At 53.2% G+C, this 14,595-nt stretch overlaps 1 protein-coding gene across 2 annotated transcripts in view; it reads right to left on the reverse strand.

The window, feature by feature from the left end:
* The window catches only part of APBA2 (amyloid beta precursor protein binding family A member 2), a 133,151-nt gene extending 118,702 nt beyond the window's left edge, over positions 1–14,449 (reverse strand). For both annotated transcript variants that reach the window (XM_081546645.1, XM_081546646.1), the window contains exon 1: positions 14,258–14,449. The gene's annotated coding sequence lies outside the window, so the exon portion shown is untranslated. The remainder of the gene's footprint in view (positions 1–14,257) is intronic.
* Positions 14,450–14,595: the final 146 nt, after the last annotated feature.

The following is a 14,595-nucleotide window of genomic DNA, read 5'->3' on the forward strand; positions in this document are numbered from 1 at the left end:
CCGAGCCTTTCTAGAGGTCAGTCTGCAGTCTTTACCTTCAGCCCAGCCATTCTACTTCTGGAAACGTATCATAAAGAATCAGGGGATCTGACAAAAGAGAAGAGCAGAGCTACAGGGTATTTATCCCAGCATCCTTCAGGCCAGAAAACACTCTAAACAAGCCCAGTGTCCAAGTGAGGGGCTGGTCAGTGCCTGATGGACAAACTCCCATCACAGCAGGTGGAAGAACAGCCTAGAGGGAGGCGTGGGTGAAGAGTGCGTGTGCCAAGCTCATGGAAGCATCCCTCCCCACTCCCCGCCATTAAAGGTGCTGCAGCAAGAGGCTGACCACAGCTGCAGAGCCTGCGGTGCCAGGCCAGTTCCCAACGGGCCCAGAGGGTGAGGGCAGCACCGATGCACCCATGCCCGGATCCCAGCCTCCGCCTGGAAAACACACCCCTCAGACCCTGGTCCTGATCCTCAGACCACACAGGAGAAGCCAGCATGCTATCCCAGCAGCAGGTCAGGGATGAGAGTCCATCAGGGTGGAGCCAGGAGCACGCCCAGAACCGCTGAGGCCACATGGTGCCACCCTGCCCCCTTCGCATCTCCATAGACCACCTCGGAAGAGACCACTGTGCTGTGGATCTCGTCTGTTTCAGATGGAGCAAGAGCAGAGACCACAAGGGCCCAGCGCAGATGTGATGACCACATGCAGGATCCAGCCCATGAAGCCAAGTGGTCACTGCGTGGGCAGCTGATGGACAGTCTCCCAGCACAGATGGAGGGGTGTGAGGGGCCGGGGAGAGTTGTGGGCACGGACAGCAAGACCTCTATGATCTTGGGCAGGGTGGCCTGGAAAGCACCAGGCAGGGGGCCCACAGAACACCCAACTAAAATATCTGGGCTGATTCAAAGAAGTTGTACACACACACATGCCCCGCTGACCCAAAGGAGTTGTACACACACATACGCACACACATCCCGCTGACCCAAAGGAGTTGTACACACACACACACACACACACACACACACACACACACACACACACACCCTGGTCTCTTCCTAAAACTCTGATTCTCCACTCACCACAGAGCACGTGACCCTCAAATGTTCAGGCTGTTTGTGTCTGGTTTTCCTTAAGGGCTCAGCTCCTTCTTTGTGCATACGGAAAACTTTCATGGAGAGAATGAATCCGTATCAATTACTTGAGCGGAGATCTCATCATCCTACTTAGGTTTATGGACTCTGATTTCATTTTGAAAACACAGTGTGTATCTGCATATTAATAAGCACTTGTTGGAATGGCCTCATTTAATCATCTCACATTAAATTAAATATAATCTTGATTTTGATATTATCGTTCCAGCAGGAAAAGAAGCCATGAGTCAGTCAACTGAAAGTTCTCCTTGAAGATTCCAAGATGCTATACTGCTTTTTTCCCACTTTTCATTGAAGTTTAATATAGGTACTGAAAAGGTCCTTATCATAAATTTGAACCTACTCAGGCAAACCACACGCAGAACAAGAAATGAGACACTGTTTTTGCAGCAATACAGATGATCATACTAAGTGAAGTCATAAAGAGGAAGACAAATACCATAAGATATCACTTACATGTGGAATCTAAAATATGGCACAAGTGAACCTACCTACAAAACAGAAACAGACTCACAGACATGGAGAACACACTTGTGGTTGCCAAGAGGGAGGAGTGATGGAGGGAAGGATTGGGTGACTGGAATTTGCAGATGCAAACTAGTATACAGAGGATGTATAAACAAGGTCCTACTGTTTAGCACATGGAAATGTATTTGAGATCCTGTGATAACTGCTATATTTAAACTGGATAACCAACAAGGACCTACTGTACAGCACAGGGAACTCTGCTGAATGTTATGTGGCAGCCTGGATGGGAGGGGAGTTTGGGGGAGAATGGATACATATATATGTATGGCTGAGTTCCTTCACTGTCCACCTGAAACTATCACAACATTGTCAACTGGCTATACCCCAATACAAAATAAAAAGTTTTAAAAAGATTTATATGTTCTCTTCATATGATCATAAGAAAAAAAAAATCCTGCAATAAACCATAATGGAAAAAGAATATGAAAAAGAATTATATAATTGAGTCACTCTGCTGCACAGCAGAAATTAACACAACATTATCAATCAAGAAAAAAAGAAATGGGACATTATCAGCATCCCCTAGAAGCCCTCTGCCCTCCTGGTGCCCCTCTAATCACCATCTCCCAAAGGGCACCCCAACTGCCCACCCCACATGGATAAGCAGCCCGCTGTCCTTCCCATCAGTGGAGCCATGCGGGAGGAACTAAGGACTCTAATGTCTGGGGTTTTGGCTCAGTGTTACGTGGCAGGACTCCTCCAGGCCACTGCACATGTGCAGGTCTGCAGGATGGTTTTGTGTGTGACAAGCCTCAGTGCAAGGGGAGCAGCCGCTGGGAACCTTGGATTGTCTGCAGCTTGGGGTGACAACTACCTGCCTTGGACGCTCTGGTGTGCATGTCCTGATGGCTCTGTTAGCCTCCTGTGGCCCCTGGAACAAATGGGCCCCAGATACATGGCTTTAAACGACTCAAATTCAGGAGACTGGGAGTCTGGAAGCAGGTTCCCTGGCTGAGGTCAAGGCGTTGGCAGGGCTGCTCACCTCCTAGAGACTTCAGGGGTGACCACCTCTGTTGACAACCCTCGACATGTGGTCACAATCCTTGACAGTCTCTGCCTCCATCATCCCTGCCTTCTCTGCTTCCACTCTCCTCTGCCTCTCTCTTAGAAGGACCCTTGTGGGGAATTCCCTGGCAGTCTAGTGGTTACGACTTGGCGCTGTAACTGACAAGGCCCCGGGTTCTATCCCAGGTCAGGGAGCTAAGATACCACAAGCAGAGTGTGGCATAGCCCCAAAAAAACAAACAAATATATATAATACACACTATGTGTACTGGCAGTTTGGAAGTGAAGTGAAAGTGTTAGTCAATTAGTCATGTCCAACTCTTTATGATCCCATGGACTGTAAATCGCCAGGATCCTCTGTCCACGGAAATGTCCAGGCAAGAATACTGGAGTGGATTGCCATTCCCTTCTCCAGGGGATCTTCCCGACTCAGGGATCGAACCCAGGTCTTCTACATTATAGGCAGATTCTTTACTGCCTGAGCCACAAGGGAAGCCCCAAGGTTCATACAGTCAAAGCTATGGTTTTTGCAGTAGTCATGCACAGATGTGAGAGTTAGATCATAAAGAAGGCTGAGCGCCGAAGAATTGATGCTTTCGAACTCTAGTGCTGGAGAAGACTCTTGAAAGTCCCTTGGACAGCAAGGAGATCAAACCAGTCAATCCTAAAGGAAATCAACCCTGAACATTCATTGGAAGGACTGAAGCTGAAGCTCCAATCCTTTGGCCACCTGATTCAAAGAGTTGACTCACTGACTCAGGAGACCTCATGACTGATGCTGGGAAAGACTGAGGGCAGGAGGAAAAGGGGGCGACAGAGGATGATATGGTTGGATGGTATTACCAACTCAGTGGACATAAGTCTGAGCAAAGTCCAGGAGAAAGTGAAGGACAGGGAAGCCTGGCGTGCTGCAGTCCATGGGATCGCAGAGAGTCGGACACAACTCAGTGACTGAACAACAACGAACAACAATACACACACACACACTATTGGTTCTGGTTCTACGGAGAATCCTAACACAGTTACAGTTTCTATACATTTCCTTCCTTGATGACTAATGGAGTTGAGGACCTTTCCATATGGTTATTGGGCCTTTTTAAGGGGTGAAATGTCTTTGGGCCCATTTTCTATTCAGTTGTTTCCTTTTTCTTGGATAGTGCTTTCTTTTAAAATGAGTAATCTGTTAGAACATTTTCCACTAAATACCTGTGTGGAGAGGAAACGTGTTTTTGGTGTCAGGCCATGAGACATGAGGTCCAGGTGGGTGCGAGCGACAAGCATCCATGAATTCTGGACAGTGAACACCCGCCACAGCCTCCAGGCCCTGTCAGCCTGGACGGCTTCCAGAAGGAAAATACAAGAGCCTGAAGACCACTGTCAGTAACCAGGATGAGGGAGACAAAATTCAGTCCCAAATTAATGTGCTATGCCTTCACTCACCTCCTAGAAACAAGAGCTAATGTCATTTCAAGGAAGTGCTCATCACTTGGGACATTAAACACTATTTGTATTTATAGAAATGCATGTGTTTATGGATTCTTCTGCATTGGTCAGCAGCAGCTGCTGACCAGGTCTGCATAGTGATGGCCCATCGATAGCTATGGGTGCCACATGTGAGTACCATGGAGAGGCAGCCATGCCACCAGCGTGACCTCTGGCTTTCTGCCATGAAATACTGGATGTTAAATACACCAGGGACTTCCCAGGGGGCTCAGTGGTAAAGAATCCACCTGCCAATGCAGGAGACACAGGAGATGTGGGTTTGATCCTTGGATTGGGAAGATCCCCTGGAGGAGGAAATGGCAACCCACTCCAGTATTATTGCCTGGGAAATCCCATGGACAGAGGAGCCTGGCAGGCTACAGTCCATGGGGGTCATGAAGAGTCGGATACAACTGAGTGACTGAGCACACAAACATACACACACACACACACACACTCACACACAAATACACCTAAGTCTGACTTCTCTTTATCACTGTAAAGGAAGAAAGCTGGTTTGAGACATCAGTTAACACAAACTGCAGCATACTCTCAGTATCTGATAAAAACCACCAGGAGAGCTGGCCCAAGACCTGCTCCTCCTGCAGCAGCAACCCTCACCTATAGCAGCCACATGGGCCTTGAAGGTAGAAAGGTCAGCACACAGAGAGCACCGCTCCCCAACAAATGTATCTTTCTCCCAACAAATCTTGACTCCTACAATAACTGCCCCACAATTACCAGGCAGCTTCCACAGCTGGCACAGGGCAGTAAGCCACGCAAAAGGCATTCGCCAGCATCTCAGCCGGGTCCCCCCAGAGCCAGGAGCCTCGGAGAGGGAATGATACCTACCCCCATCTATGCCAGCGCAAACAGCAGGCTGACTAGAAAGGGGAGCAGCTTTAAGACATATTTTCTTTATTTCTTTGGTTTTGGCTGCACTGGGTCTTCGTTGCTGTGCAGGCTTTTCTCTAGTTATGGTGAGCAGGGGCTACTCTCCAGCTGTGGTGCACGGGCTTCTGATTGTGGTGGCTTCTCTTGTTGTGGAGCACAGGCTCAGTAGTTGTGGCACACGTGCTTTGTTGCTCCGCAGCATGTGGGATCTTCCCAGACTAGGGATCAAACCCGTGTCTCCTGCATTGGCAGGCGGATTCTTTACCACTGAGCCACCAGGGAAGTGCTGAGACTTGTCTTCTGACCCTTTATTACCCAGAGGATGAACAGCACATCAGAGCCCAAAAGAGGAAGAGAAGACAGGAGCTGTGAGTGGCCAGGGTTTCGGGGCCCCAGAGAGAAGCCCTTCAGGACACCCCTCCAAAAGCTCACCAGCCTGCAGAGGCCCCTGGAGCCCAGCTTCCTGACCTGCAGCCTGGCTCCCCTCTTCTTCCCCCTGCCCTTGCTCTCTGTACAGCTGGTGCAGGACTCGGTCCCCCTCCCTACAGATGCCAGAAAGTCCCCAGGAGCCTTGGCAATGGGACAAGGACAGCCCCGTCACCTCGACCTGGGTCCCTCTATACTTTCATGCTTGGCAACAGCTGGACAGAGGCCTCCCAGCCATACATCCCTTGTCCTTCCGAATAAGTCAGCAGGGCCGCAGAGATTAACTCCATGTGAGCAAATTAACAACATGACTTATGGTTTGCCAGGGATTTTGTCATTCTTATAGAGAAACAGTGGCAATTTAATCTAGAAAGTCTGTAAATCTCTAAAGGGTAAAATTAAACATCCGAGCTAGCAAGGCCGGGATGTGGACACGGCAGCCTCTGCCCATGTCAAGCTGGGAGTTCCATCCTTTCCCACTCCCCAAGCCTCTCCCACCTGCCCCAACTCTCAGCACACCCCCCTCCTCATCCTTAACCACCCCTCCCACGGTCCACTGGGTCCTGAAGCTGAGTGATGGAAACACCTCCTAGATACATCGTGGGGCAGAGTACGTGTCACCCCACCTGCTCTGCCCCCAATCACAGTGAGATGCCCCCACACGTCCAAAGCTGCTCAAGACCTAGATGGTCAAGACCCACCATCTCCTGCTCTGACCTGCCCAAACCACATTATCCCACCACCAAACACTCAGCCCCCACCTCCATACTGGGTACCCTCTCCAGACTGGCCCCTCTGGCCTGAACTCTAGATGGGCAAATTCACCCACTCTTTCAGGATGGGGTACCTGACCCAAGTTCCCCCCACCCCATGCTGGGTGCTCACACCTTCCAGCCTGGGCTACTCTGGGGGCACTCTGGGGCCAGAGTCACACTCGGCATCTGATCCCCCCACACCCTGCAGTAGCTCCCCTTCACTCCTCTCCAGACTACTCCCAGCTCTAGACAGGGATCAAAATAATGGAACAGAGCCAGCACTCAGGAAATACCTGTTGGATGGCTGGCTGGATGGATGGGTGCATAGATGGATGGTTGGCTGGCTGGCTGGTTGGATGGAGCCCCCGGCAAAGGGGCTCTGGGGTAACTAAAGAGAAGGCACCCGCCCCAGCACTAGCACTGCAGGGACCTCACAGATGAGAGGGCTGGGAGGGAAATGCTAGGGGCTGCCATTTAAGTGCCTGGCACCCATCGTTTCCATTATCAGACAAGTCATCTCATAATGGATGAAAGGAGCAACGCATGCAGAGTTAAGGAAAGGTTTCCAAAGCTAGGAGTGGAGAGAACACTGACATATCCAGGGACCCCCAGGGCAGCTCCCCCACGAAGTGGATGCAAGCAAGAGACGTCTCTGCCTCTGGAGGGGGGGTGCGGTCACAGCCACTGAGGCTGCACTGTTCTTACTGCTGATTAAGCACAGACCAGCCTGTGATCAAGAAGAAAACCATTCCTTGAGGAAATGCAATTAATTGAAAAGCCGAAACCTGCAAAAGCCCAAAGGAGACACACAATCAAGAGTTCTTGGTCTGGAAGGGCTCCTGCTCTGAAGAGTTTCAGCTCAGGGACGTCCCCCCAAGAGCAGAAAGCTGACGGCAAGTCCACCCTGCCACACGCCAGCTCCCTCCTGTTCGCCCCTCAAAGGGCAGGGAAAGGTCACAGGCAGAATTTTGCTGCACACAGACACGGAGAAAGGCACGTCCAGGCAGGGCTGAGGTCAGACCTGCCTCAGTGTCTCACACTCAAGCGGTCATGCCAGGTGGGCAGCACCAGGACCCGCTCTCCAGTGGTCAGCCTCCAGGGTTCACTGCGACCAGAGGGGTCCAGCTAGAGCCCCAAGGTAGCGCCTGGTGTCTAGGCCTGGCAGACGAGCTGGGACACACACACACACATACACACAGAGCACACCCAGCGACTGGCACCGAGCGGGCGCTCTACTGTAACAGATGCTCACACACACACACACACACACATCTGGTCTCGCTCCATCCTTGCTGCAGTGGCTGGCTGACAAGGAGGAAAGAGCAAGCCTTGATGTGCCCCTCTCAGGAGGAGGCCCTCGCTGGCCAGCGGCTGCTGCAGTCTTCCTGGACCTCCCGATTCCCTACCCCTGACAGCTGTCACAGGCTCTGGGTGACACGCACGGATGTCAGAGCACACGGCCCGTCATCACACTGGAAGACCCAGGAACACAAACCGAGTTTTACTGGAGCAACTTACACGCCTGCTGCCTGGTTGGGGAGGTGGTTGAGAAATCCATTGTCACTAAACACAGGCACCCGCTCAGCAAACAGGTCTCCTAGTTTCCAAACAATGGATTTTTCCAAGACTTTGACAGACCAACAGGGGAAAACTACATAACATTTCTTTTTCAAACTTTAAACTTCTTATTTTATATTGGGGTATAGTGGTTAACAATGTTGTGATAGTTTCAGGTGGACGGCAAAGGGACTCAGCCATACATATACATGTATCCACTCTCTCCCAAACTCACTTCCCATCCAGGCTGCCGCATAACATTGAGCAGAGTTCTTGTGCTATATAGGAGGTCCTTGTTGGTTATTCATTTTAAACTACATTTTTTAAAGGAAAATTAGCAATGCACATGACAGCTCAGAGAAATTCATGTTTAGAGCTGCCTTGCTGGAGAATGAATTCCATGAATGTAAAACCAAATCATGGAGAAATAAATAAACACATATTTTTTAAAAATACTATCATATATAGGGTTATGAACAAACTCAGACACAAGTGAGCAACTGGACAACAACAAATCACTGCTGCTGCTACTGCTAAGTCGCTTCAGTCATGTCTGACTCTGTGCGACCCCATAGACGGCAGCCCACCAGGCTCTGCCGTCCCTGGGATTCTCCAGGCAAGAATACTGGAGTGGGTTGCCATTTCCTTCTCCAGTGCATGAAAGGGAAAAGTGAAAGTGAAGTTGCTCAGTTGTGTCTGACTCTTAGCGACCCCATGGACTGTAGCCTACCAGGCTCCTCCGTCCATGGGATTTTCCAGGCAAGAGTACTGGAGTGGGGTGCCATTGCCTTCTCCATACAACAAATCACACATAGATACATATCTATCTCCCAACTGAAAATTCTAAATGCCACTAGTGGTCTCCTACTCCCTGACTGTTGACTAATTAGAATTTGTTGAGAACAAGTACCTAAGTATTTTACAGCTGAGTGTCTTTTAGCTGAGCTGAGTCCAGGGGCAGGAAGTGCAAAGAATCCATGGTACCTCCGAATGCAAAGAGGAAAACACCTTACAAACCCAGCAACGACGATCACAGTTGCGCTGGGTGGCAAGCTCCCAGGCCCTCTTGCTGTCCTCATGAAGGCCCCTGGGTTACCCGTGATGTGTCCATAACTCTCCAACCACCAGCCAGAGCTCAAGGTCCACGGTTCACCACTTACCAGATTATCTAAGCACAGGCTGAAAATGAGCTCCTGAACTATATCTATCACATAGGCTTCCCTGGTGGCTCAGCAGTAAATGTGCCTGTCAATGCAGGAGACACAAGTTCAATCCCTGGTTCAGGAAGATCCCCTGGAGAAGGGAATGGCAACCTACTCCAGTATTTTTGCCTGAAGAATCCCATGGACAGAGGAGCCTGGTGGGTTACAGTCCATGGGGTTGCAAAGAGTCAGACACAACTGAGCGACTGAGCACATGTACCCACCTATCACATAAGTGGTCACAAGTCCTAGTCATGCCCACCCAGTTTAAAAACAAATCTGATGCAAACTGGGCCCCAGCGAGATGAGGAGAGAGGTAGGGAGGATGCAGGTGATAGGGGATTGGGGGGGAGGGGCATCAGGGGCTCTGAAGCTCACCAACCAATCTCAGCAATGCCTGAAACAGTAGCAGCCTCAACCAAGTCACCACTGCCTCGTCCTAGGTCACCTCGCTGCCAAGTGAAGACGTGCCTCTCGTGCTTGGCGAGGAACTATTTAAACAGCACATACAAAGGAAGAGAAGGCAACACACAGAAGTGCCCAATGAGGGACTTCCCTGGAGGTCCCTTGATTAAGACTTCACCTTCCAATGCAGGGGGTGCAGGTTCAATTTCTGGTCAGAGAACTAGGATCCCACATGCCTCACAGCCAAATAACCAGAGCATAAACAACAGAAGCAATATTGTAACAAATTCAATAGAGACTTAAAAAAAAATCTCCACAACAAAAGAATCTTTAAAAAAAATAAAAAGTGCCCAGTGATGTGTATTTCATCCCAGTCAGTTTCTTCATCCAAAACCACCTTCCAATACCAGAGCACTTCCATTTTCAGAAAACTCACAAGATGCAAATATCTGTGTGGTCAGGAGATACCAGCATCTCAAGCCTGTATTTTTTCTCTTTAATTTTGATCCTTCATGCACAAAACCACAGATGCAGCCCCTTACATCAGAACAGCACCTGAGAGTGTAGGAAGCATGACAGTCTCCCACTAGGCTGCAAGTAAAGCCAGCAAAGCTGACCCTTCAAACTCCCAATAAAACGAAAGAAGCCACAGCCAGCCTGTGGCCACCAGCATCCATGAAGCTCTGGCTGAGCACCAACCTCTCAACTCAGTTCAGTGCTGGACCTCTTCTGGGATCAAAACCAGCCTGGCAAGAGCTACCAGGCACCTGTGATGGAGGCTGAGAAAGGTGCCCAGGGCTGGTGGCTCACCCAAGGCCCCAGAGATCAGTGACAGAGTTTTCCTCCTTATAAAACCAGTGGCCCCCTCCAGTGGGGCCAGAACATGGGTAGGGAGAATCAGGTAGGGTGGGGAGGCTTCAGGAGGGGTAGGCTGGCACACAAGGACAGGCGGAGTGGCCGGGAGCCTGGAGACACGAGGTCTGACATAAGGGGAAAGACCAGTTTAGAAACTTCCAGGTGAAGAAGGTAGGGAACCTGAGCCAGAGGGGGTCTTGTTCCCAGCACATCCATGACCGACCAAGGTAAGCGCAGGCACAGCCTGAGAGCCAACCATCCAAACAACGGAGAATCCCAAAGGAGTTTCCATGGAGGATCAGAACACCTACTCCTGGGGCTGGATGGCCTTCTGGCCACATGACATCTGGCCTGTCCCCCATCTCTCCATCACTCTCTCCTGCCGATCCAGTGCAGGCAAGGTTCTGCTGGAGGTCTGGGAGGGACCCAGCTATGAATGCAGCTGTTTTTAGGTGTGGGGTCTGGGGAAGGGAGCAGCAGGGCACCAGGCTTGTACTGGAAGGAAGCATGATGCTCCTGGGGTTTCATTCATTCATTCATCCATCTAACAAGTTGCACTGAGGGTCAACCAGGTGCCAAGCACTATTCTTGTTCCAGGGACACAGAAGTCAACACAGTCTCTATGTTGGAGTGGTAAGAGACAGAATAAACAAAGTATATAAATCATAAATTGTGTTAGGTCCTAAGAAGAAACACAAAGCAGGGTTAACACGAAAGGCAGAAATAATGCTAATTTATGTAGGGAGCTGAAATACAGAGAAGTGAGTGAGAGAGCAAGCCAGGTGGACATCTGGAGGAGGCACATGCCAGGGAGATGGAAAGCAGGTGCAAAGGCCCTGAGGCAGGCAGGAGCTCAGCAAACTTGGCAACTGACAGAGAAGAAGGGAAAAGTCCATATTCATCTGGGATGATCAAGGGTGGACGCAGGCCAAGGTGGCAGGTGGGGATGGGGTGGGGATGACACAAAGCAAGCCTGGGCAATGAGCCTGCCTGACGGCATGGCTGGGAGCAAGGAAAGAAACCTGCAGAAATAAAAACCAGGCTGAGGGTGTGGAGAGGGCCCTGGGGAGACACTGCAGGCTTGAGTGAGGGACGCCAGCCCAGCCCAGCCCGGGACACCCTGCAGCTAGCACAGAAATCACAAGTCAGGTAGCAACAGCGCCCGCCGAAATGGGATCGAGGGGTTCCCAAGAAGACTCGTGAATCTCAGCCCCACCGAGACAGCCTGACTGCGTGATAATGAGGTCGCTGTCCTCCCTGGCTCCCTTGTGCATCCAAGAGGACTGGGAGAGTGGAGAACTGGCCACAGGAAAAGCAGGGAAGAGGCGCCCACGACGGCTGAGTCAGCCCGTGCCTGCAGGCTGCTCTGAGGCACCAGCTGGAGACAACCCAGGTGGTGGCTGGGGCCTCGAAAGGGGCCAGAGAATCCCCCTGTGGGCACACAGCCAACCACCAACCACCAACTGGGCACCTGGGCCCCACTTGGTGAACAATCATCTCAGACATGACCAACGGGATGGAGCCACACAACCGTCAGTGTCCATGTCACTCCCCATCCCAGCCAGGTCAGGGCTCAGGGACCCCAGCTCTCTGCCACTCTCTCAAGGCAGAACGCTGCTTTCTGCCACTTGTTCTGGAAGGAAGCCCTCCATGCCAGCTCAGGGCCTCTGTGGCCACCTGCTCCCAGTCCTCCAATTTCCCAGACACAAACGTCTTTCCAAGACTTCAGAACCCAGTGTGAACAGAGCCCTGACCTGCTGAGTCCCTGGATCGGGTGCTCAGGGCTTAGGATGGGGAGGAGTGCCCAGGCGGAATTGAGGCCTGGGGGCTGTGCTTGTGCCCCGGGGCTCCTGTCCCTCCACAGGCCTCAGGTCTGCCCAGTCAAACGAAGCCCAGCCCGAGGCAAACCTCCTCGAGGTGAGGAGCCCAGCCCGAGGCAAACATGAGCTTTTCCTGAGTTCCTCAGTTGTGTCTAGGAACATTAAGGTGTTTTGGCCCTCCCTCTCAGCTCCAGGGGTGTGACTGGTGTCTTTTACAATTATCTTTTATTTTTATCCCGCATTTCTTAGCTCAGTTGGCAAATTGGATTATTTGTGTGCCTCCATTTCACAATCCAGGATCCCCACCAATTATCACTGTGAAACTAATTTTTTTTTTTAAGGGTTAGAAGTACCAAGGAAGAGTCAAGTTAACAAACCACAAGTCCAGCCCGGGGCAACCGAGAACACAAGCAAGAGGCCAAAGATTAAGAAACTGACCACACAGGCTTCGGCCGCCTGCCAGCGCCCACCCCACCTAGCATACTCACATACGCAGGCACACGCTCACACACACACACACACCCCATCTGGTTCAGCCCACACTTCTCCAGGCGGAGAAGCCCAGTACCCTGGAGATGGGAAGGCAGGCAATGGGGGAGGGGCCTGCCCATGCTCCCCAACCAATGAGCAGAGGTTTGGAGAGCCAGGCCCCACAGCAGACTCTCAGGGCACCTGTCACTAGGGCCACCACCCAGACCTAGTGCAGCTCTGGAGACCCATCCAAGGGTCTCTCTGCCAGTGCCATGGGGCTCACCCAGGAGGCGGCCCACTCAGCAAGCTGACTCCTCAGCAAGCTCCAACTCGCTCACTAACACCCTGGACACCATTCTGAGTGCCAGCAGGCTCTATGCCAGGGTCATTTGCTGCTCAGGAGCCACCAACCCCCCTTTCCTGAGTGCAGATGGAGGCAAGATGGACAGCCCCCCAGCAGTGAGGGCACAGGGCAGGGCATCCTGGCTGGAGGACCCTCAGTGTCCCCTGAAGAATGGAAGCCCCCCAAGAGAAGACAAGACCCTCCCCCATCACCTCACCTCACCAGAAGGACCACTAACCCAGAGGCTTGAGAAAGGAGCCACCCACCAGGCTGTGGGTACCTGCAGAGCAAACTAAACATGCCTCCCGGGAAAAGCTGTGTGGTTCCCACCCTGGAAGCCTTCAGGTCATTATTCCCAAAACCACTATTTTTCTCAAAGAGAAAGAAGGAGGGCAGGTGTGGGGGGACGGTATTCTCAGAAAGGGGAAAGGGGACAGAGGCTGAAGAGGTCAGGGACAGCTCAGTCCACGGGATGAAGGGCACAAAGGAGATTCCCCACTTTGGGGTTGACCATCCCCACGGCCATTTATGAGTTGGCTTAACCACCAGATTTGAGGTTGGCCCCTATCAGGCTGGATCCAAACATATGTGAAAAAATTAAGTCTTCCTTCTGCAAGTAAATACTAAGTTGAGACAAGCAGGTACAATCTCAGCCTCCATGCTCAGCGAGGCTCGGGCAGGGTGGGCCCCTCGCGACCCTCCCTCGGCACCAGGTCCAGGGCAATTTCGACCCCCAAGCCCCCATTCCCGCGGCCTTGGCACACCGAGGCCCGCTGCCCGGCCCGCCTGGGGCACAGCCCGGCTCGGGGGCGGGGGCCTCGCCCTTCGCATAGACCATCAGTAGCAGCCAGGCCGAGAGGAAAAGGGCTGGGACGACGAGGCAGGTTCGCGCCGCGCCCCCAGCCCAGCGCCGGCCGCCCAGGGGAACCCGACAGTGGAATTTTTAACTGAGGAGTTTCTCCCGCTGGGCCTCGTTATAAAGGAAAAGGGTGGAGGGCTAGAAAACCGGGGCTCGGCTTCCCGGCAGACAGGGAACCCAGAAAAGACCCCAAACTCGGGAGTTGCTGCCCCTCACGGGGACTCAGTACCAGCGCCGAGAGGGGCCGTAGAACACTCCAGAGGCCCGGCCAGCCCGGCAGGACCCGCCGCGGGTCTGCGCCCCTGATCTGCGCCTAGTCGCCCCTCGCCGCCGCGCCCCCGCCCGGGATGCGCGAGCTACAGCTCGGCCCCGCCGCGCCCGCCTGGTCCGTGCCCCTGATCCCCGCGGCGCCCCCCGCCCGCAGCGCCGCCCGATCGCACCCCCCGCGCCCGCCCCGGCGCCCCCAGTCTGCGGCCGCTCTGGGGAAGGGTCGGGCGTCCAGGACCCCCGCTTACCTGGCCCGAGCTCCGGGCCGTGCGAGTGCACGGCCGCCGCCGCTGTGTCCCCGAGGCCGAGCGCGGGGCCGCCGCCGCAGCTCTTTGTGAGCCGCGCACCGAGATGCTGCCGAGCCCGGGAAGCTGGATAGCGGCGGGCGCGCCCCGGACGCGGCGTACGGCACGCAGGGCCGCCCCTGCCCGGCCCACGCTGCGGGGCCCGCGGGCGTACCCCGCACCGGCCTGAGGCTGGACGCCCGCGCCCCGCCCCGCCCTGGCCTCTCCAGCGCCCCTCGCCGGGCAAGAGCGCGCGGCGGGAAGACCCGGAGGAGGACAAAGATGCGTGCGCGCCCAGCCCC

This window comes from Giraffa tippelskirchi, chromosome 12 (genome assembly GCF_054371585.1).
Source record: "Giraffa tippelskirchi isolate mGirTip1 chromosome 12, T2T-mGirTip1v1.2.pri, whole genome shotgun sequence".
Classification (NCBI taxonomy): domain Eukaryota; kingdom Metazoa; phylum Chordata; class Mammalia; order Artiodactyla; family Giraffidae; genus Giraffa; species Giraffa tippelskirchi.